We start from the raw sequence: 13,525 nt of genomic DNA, 5'->3' as shown, positions 1-13,525 counted from the left end.
GCTGGAATTACAAATAATGAGCCATCAAACCTGGCTTAGTGCAATGCTAGAGACTGAGCCCCAGGCTCTTAATAAACTCTGAGCAGGACCTACACCACCAACCCAATTCCTGCCTGTCTGCCTGTCTGTCTGGTTGGTTGGTTTGACAAGGTCTCATGTACTCCATGTTGAAGTAAGGGCCTTCCTTCAGTCACAGTGAATACTCCTAATTTCAGTAAGAAACATCATTTTCTCATGTCAATTTTAGTGTAATCAGCCCAGTGTTTCAAAAATTAAATCATTTTCAGATTTCTTTGTTGTTTATAATTGTAATTGGTATTTTTAAGACAAGCCTAGAACTCATTATGAAGAATCCATTATGCAAAGTCAGTCCATGGCTGTTACCACTTCCCAGGTGCTGGGGTTACAATCATGTACCGTCATGCCCAGCTCCCAGTCTTTACCTTTTAATCTGAAGCAAAGTCTTGCAAAGTTGCCCAGGCTGGCCTTGAACCTGTGATCTTTCTTGCTGCCCCAGTATCATTAGTAGGATTTGAAGCTAGGATTATGTAGGTTCCCTTACCATGTCTAGCTCATTTACTGTAAATCTGAGAAGAGACTGTAAATCAGCAGGTCAGTGAATATACACACATTCCCAAAGAAACGCTAGTAACTGGGCTGGCTTTTGTTGGCAGTAGTTTATGCTTTTCTACATTTTCCAGAAGTCGTATAATGGGTGCATCCAAGATTAAGCCTATGCCATTAAAAAGACAGTGACCTCCCCTACCCTTAGGATGTAGTCTAAGGTCCCCCATGGAGTGCCTGAATCCTCAGATGGTATCAAAGCCACTGTCCTGCACAGCCCTCCAGGGAAGTTCACTGCCGTAATAAAAGCTACATGGATGTGGTTTTCCTCTGGTGGCGTCATGCACTCTCCCTGTTTGAGCCGTCAGGTAATGTTACCAGTGCCTACAGGAGGAGATGAGTGAGCTGAACGCCTTAGGTGCCGTGACAGACCCTGGGCTATTGTGTGCACACTACTTAAGCCCTACAGCCAGTGTCAACCTGATAACTGAGGTGGCTACTAAGCCAATACTGAGTGTAGATGGATGGGCCCTCGGGAAAGGGTGGGAGTCGCATCCCTGGCAGGGTGTATGGATACAAGGGAGTAATGTGAGTTTGAACTCACAGACTGGCCTTCTGCAGGAAGCAGAACTTCGGCGTGCTCTGAAGTACGCTTCCTCTAGTATAGTGTGTGTGTGAGTGTGCAAAGCTGCACGTGTTTGACTTTCTTCATGGTTGCCTTTATCTCAAAGTGTCTGGCCATTAGTTAAGACAGCTTTTTCCTGATTTTGCATTTGTTTGTGCCGTGCCTTCTTCGCCCAGGATATTTACTGACTTCTCACCAGTTTGTGTTTATGAGCACTAGGTGGCGCTCTTACTCAACTGAAGTGTAGTTTATCGTATTTTTGGTGCTGTAGGCCTTAAGAGAAGACTTGTGTGCACAATTAAGAACATTTATGTTTTTGTTTGATATTTAGAGGGAGTCTGAGGGAAAAAAGGGCACAGTTTCAAGTTTAAATACCCAAGCTTAACTGTTTTTATTTTCTCATCTGTCATTCACTGGAGATAACTATCTCTCATTGCACAAGTTGAGCACCTAGCAGGCTTGCGCAGGTACCTTATCTGTGAGGAGTAGAGCCAGGACCACTGATCTCATAGAGCTGCTATTGTAGTTCTTAACTCCCCTCCCCCGCCCCCGCCATGCCTCCATGCTCTTCTCAGCTCTGGACGTGCACTCAGTGCTTGCTCCTGTCACTTAAGACAAGGAAAAGAGGTGGGGTCTGACTTGTCCCCGTCATCCAGCTGGTGTGGCTGCCGAGTTAGGCTCAGACCTATCTACGGATTTGGTCTTTGGAGATTTGTCTGTTAGTTTCAATACTGTATTTTTAAAACCAAGGAATTGAATAAAATTTCACACTTTATGTGTGTGTGTATGTGTGTGTATACATGTGTGTGTACACGTGCGTGCAGATGCCATATGCATGTGGGTGCCCAAGGAGGCCTAAAGAGGGTGTTGCGTCCCCGTGGAGCTGAAGTTAAGCCCACAATGGGTTCTTGGAACTAAATCTGGATCTTCTGGAAGGGGAGAAAGTGCTCTTAATTGCTGTGCTGAGCTGCTTCTCTAGCTTTTGAAACTATGTGTTTTGTTTGTTTGTTTTAAAGTATCTGTCTGTCTGTCTATCTTATGTGCTTGGAACCCCTGGAACTGAAAACAGCTGGCTGTGAGTTTCTTGACATGGGAGCTGGGACGGGAACTCACATTCTCTGCAGTCTTACCTGCCACGCCCTCTCGCCAGCCCACTAAGGTTTTCATACACTAATAATTAGGATTCACTGAATAAAAGCTGATTAGCAAAAGAGAGCTGCTCTTGTTCCCCAGGGAGCAGAGCAGAGGCTTGTTCTGGGAGAGACTACAGCTTACTGATTCAAATGAGAGATTTTGGCTTTTTAGGAGTTTGTGTGTCCCATCAGTTACATGGAAAGCAGTGTGTGCTTGCATGGACTTTTGGAGAAAAGCCCAAGTTTATCATATTCAAAGATTACCCTCCAAAAAAAAAAAAGAAAGAAAGAAAAGAAAAAAAATTGAGAACTACCGTTAAGTTGGGTGTGGTGGTGCATGTCTGACACCCAGCACTTGGGAGGTGGTGCCAGGTCAGGAGTTCAAGATCGTCCTTGGCTACAAGGGAGTTCAAGGCCCAGGTGGGCTACCTGAGATCTTGCCTCAGAGTAACAACAAAGCCCTGTTACAAGTTGAGTGACCATATTGTGTCACACTTAGTCTCTCTCAAACTTACAGAGAAAACCTTTAAAACTTGATCCCTGAGAGTTTTAAACCAGCAAAAGTAAAATGTTGTGATTAAACGTTGGCTCACTGCTCTCGGCTGTGGTGCTCCCTGCCTGCGGCTGGAGCTGCACTAAGCTTTCTTGTACTGAGCAGCAGGTGCTCTCGGGCATGTGGGTTACAGGCAGAAAGTTCCAGACTTCATTCTAGCATAAGCATAGCCCAGATGAGCGCAGCAAAGCTGCAGCCTCATGTAACATGAGACAGACAAACATGCCGTGCTTCAGAGGGCTACTGTGCACACATGCTGGTTCTTGCCGACTCTGCTGGGGTGGAGGGCAGGGGGCCGAGTGGGGTGGGGGAGGCAAGCTACTTAATATTGTAAGTTGCAGTTAGTTGACACTTTGTTTTTTTGTTAATTAGAAAATTTAATGTTTTGTTTTGTTTGTTTGTTTTTTCCAGACAGTGTCTCTCTGTGTAATACTAGCTGTCCTGGAACTCGCTATGTAGACCAGGCTGGTCTCGAACTCACAGAGATCCACCTGCCTCTCCCTCCTGAGTGCTGGGATTAAAGACACGTCCCACTACTGCACAGAAACCCAACTGTCATGTTTTTGAACACCAAGAAAACATTATGTACACACTCACGCACGTGAACGTTACATGGTATTTCACAGATGCATTGTGTTGTCTTTAAATCAGCTTAAGTACTGCACCTCCTCAGACGGCATCGCTTTACGGTGGCTCTGTCATTTTTGCACCTCCTTTCCTCTTCTCCCAACCCCAAGCTTTGGTTTTATAATCAGTAAAATAAAGATAGGAGCATAGTGACCTCTTTAAGGCATTTAGCCCTGTGCCTGCTTTTACTCTTTAGCATGGTTTTTACAGAGGAAAATAAGCAACAGGCTCAAACTGTGAAGCCAGGAATAGTACTCAGTTCTCTAGAGTCAGAAGTGGGAGGATGGCAAATTCAAGGCAGCCCTGAGCTACACGCATGGCCCGACTGCAACAAAAACAAGCAAGGACGCAGTCTGCCTGCACGCTGCCGTGGCTGCCGCTCTGCCCGCCTTCCTCCTCGTGCTGTTCTTCTCTTCTCGTCCCCACACTGCTTTCCCTTCTTAGATTTCCCCATGAACACTAAGATCTTTTTATTCATTGCTGGAGCATCTTGGCCGACACTAGTACATACAACCAGATGTCCAATAAATATTGGTTCACTGAAGGGATAAGTGTTATTATTATTACTACTTGGCAGTTTGTACCCACCCTCCCACCTATCTGCCAGGCCAACTAGTTTTCAAGAGTTCTCAAGTGCAAGCGAACTGTGTAAGGCATGCTCTGGCTTCAAAGGATGGGCCAGCCGGTAAAAGTACTTGCTGTGTGTGCCCAGCAGCCTGAGGTCAGTCCCAGAACCCATGGGGTCAGCATAGAACCTCTTCCCAAAAGTTTGACACACACACACACACACACACACACACACACACACAGAGTAAATATTTTAACTGCAATGTCTTTGTATGCAAATGGCAACATTTCCTGGCAGGAGTTTCTAGATCCAGTGGGAAGAGTCAAAGGATGGCAAGGTAAGACTCAATCATGCAATGTATTACTGAAGGCTTCTGCATCTGCCCTTGTGTTTGGCAGCGGCAGCAGCATTGGCCCCAGCTAGGAGACTGCGAGCAGCTGAGGTCAGCAAGGCTCGCCAGGTAACCTAACAGTGGCTTTCCAGTGAGGCTGGACTCTGCTTTCTATTAGCTGCCCTCCTCTCAAGGAACATCCCAAGTCTTCCCAACCCATGACCGCCTCTGCTGACCCTCTCCCCTAGGGGGCAGGTTTGCGGCCTCTAGTAACACACCTTCTGAGGCTCACTAGTAGCTGAAGGAGACAGAGCTGATGGTCCCTACTGTAGTATAAGTGCGATTAGTCTAAGTAGTTAGAGGAGACTGGAGTGGCCTACAGATGCTGGGCTAATTGTAGGCCTCAGTGGCCTCCTTTTTCTCACCCACAGAGGCAATGAAGGACAGCAATGCCTCTACCTTTTAGTGATTTGTTTTCCCCTCTAAAACAGACAAATTAGTCATTGTCACTGCTGTATAGTTCTGTGAGACATTTTCTAGGACCTTTATAAAACTCCTTGGTCAAATCAGGTAGGCCTGTTTCTCCTTCTTCTCCAGTTAGAACTGGTAACATGGCCCTAAAGATGCCTAAAGGAAGGCCTCTGCAGATTACCAATGCACTCGTGGCAGGTTGCTTAAAAACTAAGGAGAACATTGCCTGCTGCAGTCTAGTCAGGAAACACACAGGTCATCACTAACTGGGGCCTTGCTTTGGTACTTTCAGGCTGAGAACCAAAGGAGTGATTGGCAGAACAAAGTAGGTCAGAGACTACAATGGAGTAGCCAAGGGGACGTCCCTGAGTTTCCTGTGTTGTCCTGCCTCTGAGGGTGGAGTTCAGCTTATTGTTAGGGTTCAGGCCTGCTGTCTGTGAGTGGAAGGAATACTCAAATGGCAGAAAAGTCTTAGGAAGATTATACATTTTTAGTATAGTATGCTATTGTCAGTGATTGGAAGGGCCAGTAGGGGCAGCAGAGGGAGACTAGAGCCCAGGCTGTGGAGATAGTTTACTCTGTACCATACTAGCCTCGCAAGCATAAGAACCTGAGTTGGACCCTGGTAAGAAGCTGGGCCTGGTGGCATGGACAGAGGAGGAGGACCCTAGAGCTGACTGTCCAGCCAGCTAGCCTAAGCAGCAAGTTCTCTGCAGAACCAGGACTGATAGTGACGGGGCGTGTGTGTGTGTGTGTGTGTGTGTGTGTGTGTGTGTGTGTGTGTGTGTGTTATTAGAATGGCTTATAGGCTGTGAGTCCAGCTAGTCCAACAGTGGGCTTCCACCAGTAGAAAGTCCAAGAATCCAGTAGTTGCTCAGTCCACACGTCTGGATGGCTCAGCTGCTCGTCAGGGTGTGCTGGAATACGAAAGAGCTGGGCTCTTTGAATACTAGTGGAAGAATGGACTCGCCAGTTAGAGTGGGAGAAAGCAGACAGAGCAAGCGGCCCTTCTGTGTCATTTAGGGAACAGCGGATGCTTTGGCGTAGGTTAAAGGCAGATCTTCCCACCTCAAAAAATCCAGACTAAAAGGGGCCCTTCCCACTTCAGATGATTTAACTAAGAAATACCCCTCACAGGTGTGCCCAGCTGCTTGGGTCTTAGTTCATTCCAGAGTAGACGTGGTCTGCTGTCCCACCATAAGACTCATGTGAAGGCCCGGTCACCAGCTGGTCACCGTAAGGCTCATGTGAAGGCCCGGTCACCAGCTGGTCACTGGCTGGATGAAGTTCCTGAGGATAAACCTGTGGTTGTCCAACACACACTCATGCATATACACCCCACATATGCGTGAAAAATTAGCACTGAATTAATGTTCATTCCACATGCAAAAATATGCATGAACATAACAGCACTGTAAGGTAAAAGGAAGGGCATGTGGGTTTTTCTGTGATGGGGACCAGCGTTGAGATTTCATCTGCTTTTCTGGGGCCTTTCTTTCTTTCTTTCTTTCTTTCTTTCTTTCTTTCTTTCCTTCCTTCCTTCCTTCCTTCCTTCCTTCCTTCCTACTTTCTTTCAATACGTCTAGTGTAGCCATTGTAGAGAGGACTGTACTTTATTTTTGTTTATTTATTTTTACTTTTATGTGCATTGGTGTTTTGCCTACAGGTATATCAGTGTGAGAGTGTCAGATCTTGGAGTTATAGACAGGTATGAGATGCTATGTGGGTGCTGGGATTTGAACTGGGGTTCTCTGGAAGAGCAGTCAGTTCCTAAACCACTGAGCCATCTCTCCAGCCCTGGACTCTATTTAAGTATCAAAGATCTGTTCAGATTAGCAACCCATATTGCATTAGTTCTGAACAGATGTCGTTAGATAAATATTAAAAGCAAAACTAGTGATTATTGGACTGGCAGCTGTCATGTTTCTATGAAACAACCTTTTTTCTGCCTGTTTGACTGTGATTAAGCAACCAGCTGGCTTCAAAGATTCTACATCGTTTTTTATGCCTCAAAGTTAAATTTACATTTTCTTAAAGTTAATTTATAAGAAATGGCTCCTTGGGTTGGTTAAAATATTAAATTATTTTCCTTAAATTATATGTGTATGTAGTGGTACATATGGAGTTACATGAATTCTGGGAAACTGAAATTTGCTCTTTCCTCAAAGACAGCACACTTGATATCTTGGTATGTGTTATCTCATGGAGCAGAAGGCTGCACTCCTGCAAAATTCCCTTTCCTAGGTGCCCGCCCGAGGCCTTTTAAGGGCGAGAAACCTGTGAGAATGTTCAGCCTTTAACACAGATGTTTGCTGAAGTTATTTTCTGTTCTTGTGTTTGCTAAAAGTTGCTGACAACTTAAAAAGCTACCGTGTGAGTGCCTACCAGTTGCCTAGATTGTTTGATGATTTTGGACAAATGTGGATCAGGATTTCCTGTAATTTTTCTTCCTCTTCTGGGACGCGGTAGCCTCTATCTCTGAGCTATTGTACGCTTGAAAAGAAAACACAAAGCAAGCGCTGCATCTGAGTTACCTTTACTTCTGTGCCAAGTGAAACTTGCCCTCTGCTATGTGTGAGCGGTTCTTGGTGTCCTGACATCTGGAGCGGCTCAGTGTGGAGAGGGAATTCTGGGCTCTCAGGAGAACTTCGTCTCAGCTAAACTCACTTCTGTTCTCATCACAGCCAGGCTTAGCCTCATCTTGGCTGAAGCACTTTCCTAGGATCCATGTGACAAAGCAGATTGTCCTGGAGCCTAGAGTTTGTTCCTGGGTTACTTGTGTTGGGCAGAGTGGAGTGAGGTTCAGGGATATACATACAAGTGAATTTTTTAAAAGTACAAGTCAAGCTAGGCAGTGGTGGCACATGCTTTTACTGCTAGCACTCAGAAGGCAGAGACAGGCAGATCCCTGTGAGACTGAGGCCAGTCTGCTCTACGGAGTGAGTTCCAGGACAGCCAGCACAGAGAAACACTGCTTTGAAAAAAACAAAACAAGGCCGGGCGTGGTGGTGCACGCTGCCTCTGTTCAAGCACAGCCTGGTCTACAAAGTGAGTCCAGGGCAGCCAAGGCTACACAGAGAAACCCTATCTCTAAAAACTAAAAAAAAAGAAAAGAAAGAAACAAACAAAACAAAAGTATGATCAAACAGAATCTTCTGTTAAGAAGTAGGCATTCTGTTAAAATAACTGAAATCAATTTCTGAGTGAAGGGACTTCTAATCCTAGCTACTGTTTAGATACAAGGAGTGCCTGCAGTGCATCCTGGGCCAAAATATAAACATCTGTGCTCCAGAAGATAAGAGAAGTTGGAACATCTGAGGAGAAGCAAGAGTCTTGAATAAAGGAAGTTCTTTGGAAACTATAACTGGGGCTTGCGTATGGTTGCATATTTGAGTCAGGAGTGTGTTTGAATCCGGATATCAGAGCAAGGGGCCATAGCCTGTGCAGTAAGTGGATAGGAGTCTTCCTTTGCAGGAAATCTTAATTTAGGTGCGTGCTGTTGGCCATAATGATGTTTTGCTAACCTTAGGCCTCACAGTGGCTGTTAGATTGTCAGAATCCACTGTGTTTCTATCTGTTTGTGAGTATCAAGTTACAGCCAGAGCATCAGCCTGAGGCAGTAGGCCTTCATCCTGTACAGAGTTCTGAGTGGGGAGCGTTTCCAGGTGGCAGAGCTAAGAGGTTTGGGCTCAGGGTCCTTCTTGAGGTTGAAGTCAAGATCGCCATGGGGGCTAAAGTCTCTGAAGGGCAGCCAGGCTAGAAATGTGCTTCCGAAATAGTCACGTGCACTGATGGATTATCTCCAAAGGGCTCAAGCAGGCCTCCCCCAAAACACTTGCCTAAAAGATACCTCTAAGGTGTGCAGGGCAGAGACGAGGACAAGAAGGAAGCTGCAGTGTCTTCTATGTCATTTTTGTCACATCCGATTGTTCATACGATCCTGATAGAGTTTGGAAGGGAACTACAGGAGGTTTTAGTATTAGGAAGCAAGAATCATTGGGAGACATCTCAGGATGTGCCCCGGGTAGAAAGGAGGAGAAGGAGGCTGTGCGAGCAGCTCAGCAGCCAGAGCAGTGTGGCATGTCCTCTTAGAAGCTGCCAGGAGCCAGGTACTGAACGTGTATAGCATCTGGGGTAGGCGTGCGAAGAGAGTTGGAAGTGGGGTTTGGGATAGCATGCTGTCCATTGTCCGCCACCAGCAGGCATTTGATGGCGGTGAGCACTGTTGCTTCCCTGCAGTGTCGGGGACGGAACTCGGGGTATTATTGCACATACTGAGCAAACATTCTGATTATTCTATGTTCCCGCGCTACGATGAGGTTACTTTTTATTTCCCCCACTTCTCAGTTTTAACATTTAGCTGGATGGAGGGTTAACCTGTAAAGTGTGGGTTAAAGGAACCCTAACAGGGTTTTTTTCTTTTCTTTTGTAGACAAGGTTTTGCTAAATCGTTTAAGCTATCCTTAAACCCAAGATCCTTGCCTCATTTTTAAAATGCTGCAATTACAGGCATGTGCCACCAGGCCCAGCTGAGGTTAGTTTTTAAAAATGTACTCGATTCCTGTACCATTATGGAAGTAAAGTTCTCATTGGTGCTAAGTACTGGGACTACCTGAAGTTTACTAAGTTGTGAAATATAAAATAGCTTGTTGTGAGGAAGGTTTTGGTGTTTTTCTTCTCTTTTTTCCTATATTTGTTAGCATAAAATTTTTGGCAGTAAATTCACACTTTTCAGCATCAACAACAACAACAAAAATGTACGAAGTGGATGACTGGTAGCTTCAGTGTCCAGTGGCACCTGGAATCACATGGAAGGAGACGCTCAGAGGGCGTCTAGGGCAGCCCAGCCTGTGGGCACGCGCTAACGGGGTCGTTGAGGACCGGAGCTCCTTCTACTGTGAGCAGCAGCGTACCTTGGGCTGCACAGCAAGCTGCCTTAAGGGTTGAGGAAGCCCGCCGACAGTGGGGGTGAGAGTGTTGTAATGTGACTAGTTGTCTCTAGTTTCTGCTCTGACTTCCTCACAGATGGCCACTACATGGAGCTGTGATCCACATAAACCTCCCTTCCTAAGTGGCTTTCCTCTGGGTATTTTGTCCCGGTAACTAAGCTGAAGCTGGGAACGTGTGCCTACCATATACTGTGTGCAAATTCTGTGGAACTTTAAAGAAAACCTTGGCCAGATGTGGTGGCACACACCTTTAAATACCAGCACTACAGGCAGAGGCTGTGGATCTTTGTGGGTTTGAGGCCAGCCTGGTCTACACGTTGAGTTCCTGGCCAGGGCACTGCATGGGGCTCTGTCTCAATCAACCAACTGACATTTTTTTAAATAGAAAAACTTAACCTCTGCCAGTCACTATTTTATTTTGTGGTGGTCATTTCCTTAGTAATGATTAAATTTTTTAAAAGATCATATTATTTATTTTAAAATTGTATATTTTTCTTTTTTTTAGTAGTTTCCAAGTTATATTTCTGACAAATACCATAAAACTTGAACCATAGAAGTAGAAAGAATCTACATTTAAATAGGAGGTCCAGGAATACTGGAGCAAAAGAGGGAGGAGATTAGATGCTATAAATAAAACTGAAAGGCAGCAGGCAAAGACCAGGGCTCCCCTGACTTTCTTCTCTGTGTCCAAAGACAAGGAAGGAGCGGATTCTTTCTCCAGAGTCTAAGCTGGGGAGCAGCGAGTAGAGTCATGGTTGAAAAGAATGAACCATCAGGACCCAGGCCTTGCACCACACACAGTACGCCAGCACAGCAGTCTGCTCTTGGAGCGAAGGATACAGTTTGAACATAGAACACACTTTCAAATTTAGCTGCTTGTTTGTTTGTTTTTGAGACAGGGTTTCTCTGTGTAGCCCTGGCTGTCCTGGAACTTACTCTGTAGACCAGGCTGGCCTCAAACTTACAGACCCACCTGCCTCTGCCTCCCAAGTAGAGATTAAAGGTGTACAGCACCCCCTGGCTGGTCATTTGACCTGAAACTAAGGAGGACCTTTGTTTGTTTGTTTTTTTTGTTTGTTTGAAAAAGGGTTTCTCTGTGTAGCCTTAGCTGTCCTGGACTCACTTTGTAGACCAGGCTGGCCTTGAACTCCCAGAGGTCCACCTGCGTCTGCCTCCCATAGTGATGGGATTACAGGCGCTCACCACCTCGACCAGCTAAGCAGGACCTTTTAAAGCATAATGACAGGGAAGAAACATTTAACAGGAAACTTAATATGGATTACATTAAAATTAACTTCACAAAAATGAAATACAAACTATAGGTGGAAAAATATATTGTTTATGAAACAAGTTAATATCTTTAGTGAATTTAAAACTCTAGCCAGCAGAATGGCTTAGCATGTAAAAAAGAGCTTGCAGTGTGTGCCTGGCAGCCTCAGTCTGACTTGCAGAACCCACAGGAAGGTGGAAGGAGAGAGCTTCCCCACTAAGTACACCTTTCAGTAGTTACTGGACTCCTAGGTTTAAGTACATTTTTGTTTATCATTGGTCTAAACAATCAGCAGAAAATGCAGGTAACAATCCCAGAATGATATATAAACAGGCTTGTTCAAATCTAGCCCCCCAAAATAAAAAAAAATGATAATTGGCCAATAAGGCTGTTAAAATTAGAGCCAGATGTGGTGGCCCACTTCTATTACCCCAGGACTTTGGAGGAGGAGGTATACCATATGGCTTACCATATTAGGTCAACAATAAATATTTGTTGAGTGGACCAATACGTAAATAAAGTAGAGGTGCGTTCTCGCTCTCCAAACTGTACTGATGGTAATGATGTTTCCAATAGGACAGTTTGCCTTTAAAGTCCAAGTTCAACACTGATGACTAGAGAATGATGTGGCATCAAAACTTTATATAAAGTTATGTCACTAAAGTATCTTTGGGGCTCTTTAAATACTTGAAGATAGCATCATAAAGTATTAAAGAGTGACTGGGATGTAGCTCAGCTGGTAGAGTGCTTATACCTGGCATTCACAAAGCCTTGGCTAGAGTTCTCATCACTTCACAAAACCAGGCCTGGTAGCACACATCTATAATCTCATCACTTCTGCTCCAGAGGTACAAACAGAAGGGTCGGAAAGTCAAGGTCATCCTTGGCTTCCCAGGGAACTAAAGGCCAGCCAGGGCTTCATGAGACCCTGTCTCAAACACCTCGAGCAGTAAGCATATTAAAGAATACCTTCATTTTTAGTAACATTGAAAGGAGCAAACAAAAATTTTATTTAAAAATGAAAGCTCAGTGGGCCACTCAAAGTGATATTTAATAGCAACTTTATAAAATATTCATTAAAAACACTCAGGGACTGGGGAGTGGCTTAGACCATGCAGTTCCTGCAGCACACACACGAGGACTGGAGTTTGGGTTCTTCACCGCCCATGTAAAAAGCAAAGCCCCTGGGACTGAAGAGATGACAACAAATATTTATTGTTGACCTAATATGATAAGTCATGGTAGCAATGGAGACCTGAGTTCAGATTGGCAATCCCAGTGCTAGAGGGAGGAGAGAGCCATGTCCCTGTGGCTCACTAGTCACCAGTCTCATGGGTGTTAGGTGCTGGTCCAGTGAGAGACCTGTTTCAAAAGATGAGATGGAGCACAGAAAGCCACAGTGGAGGAGACCCGATGCCAACCTTTGCCTCCATACACAGGCGTGCACACGTGCACACTTTCCTATATGCACATACATACGCTACACACATATACATACCTACACAACAAAAAATAAATAAAAAGCCATCCCTTCCAAAATCCAGAAGTCGCCAAAGTGCTAGTACAAAGGGATGGATTCTTCAAGAGCTAGTGAGGCCATGAAGGCTGCCCCTGTGGAGGAGCGGCCTTGAACAGGGAGCTGGCTCCGCTTGCCCTGCTGCTGTGGGAGGACATGTGCCTCTTATCCTAAAAATGCCACAACCTTGATCTTTTATGCCCCAGTCTTCTACTGTGAGAAAGAGTTTTCTGTTTTCCCCATAAATGATAGTCTTGGAGACAGGGCATTTATCATTTTATCTTGTGTTTAGTTACAGAAAGAAAGAACCAGTAACTGTGACTCATGTAATTCTAAATCCTTTTTGTTTTATAAACTTTATTATTTTAAAAAATTCTTTCAGATAAAAACATTGCACACTAAAACTACCAGACACAAATTCACGTTTCAGCAACTGTCTACACAGCTAGAGTACTCAGGATGGAAGCTGGGGATGAACATCACCTTAAATTTTATATTGTATTGAATATATTTTATGCACGTATCCACCACCCAAACCCGCAAATCTGTGAGAGACAGAACTGTTTCACAGCGCATGTCCATTACCTCCAACTCACTCCTACTCAAGACCAAGGAAGGAGGGAAGGCTGGAGGGGCTGGAGGAAGACTGAATACGGCCGCCTTGATGTTCTTCATACCTTATCTTACACCTGAAGGGGCATGTAAAAGAGACCTATTTTTAAAACCCCTTAAACAATTCATTTCCTGTTTGAAGGAGCCGAGCTACTATGCAGCATTATCATTAATATAGAATGTTATAGTGCTGTAGCTTGTTCAACTCATTCGCCCTTCTAGGATTGGTGATATGGGTCTCATTCATGAAGGCATTCACTCACTCACTTACTTACTTACTTACTTACTTACTTACTTACTCACTCT

At 44.9% G+C, this 13,525-nt stretch overlaps 1 protein-coding gene across 2 annotated transcripts in view; it reads left to right on the top strand.

Annotated features, from left to right (window-relative positions):
* The window catches only part of SESN1 (sestrin 1), a 92,185-nt gene that overhangs the window by 17,967 nt on the left and 60,693 nt on the right, over nt 1–13,525 (top strand). The gene's annotated exons all lie outside the window — the stretch shown is intronic.

The sequence above is a fragment of the Acomys minous genome, assembly GCF_964271855.1.
Source record: "Acomys minous genome assembly, chromosome: 3".
Taxonomy (NCBI): Eukaryota; Metazoa; Chordata; class Mammalia; order Rodentia; family Muridae; genus Acomys; species Acomys minous.
This window is presented reverse-complemented; position numbering and strand designations above follow the sequence as displayed.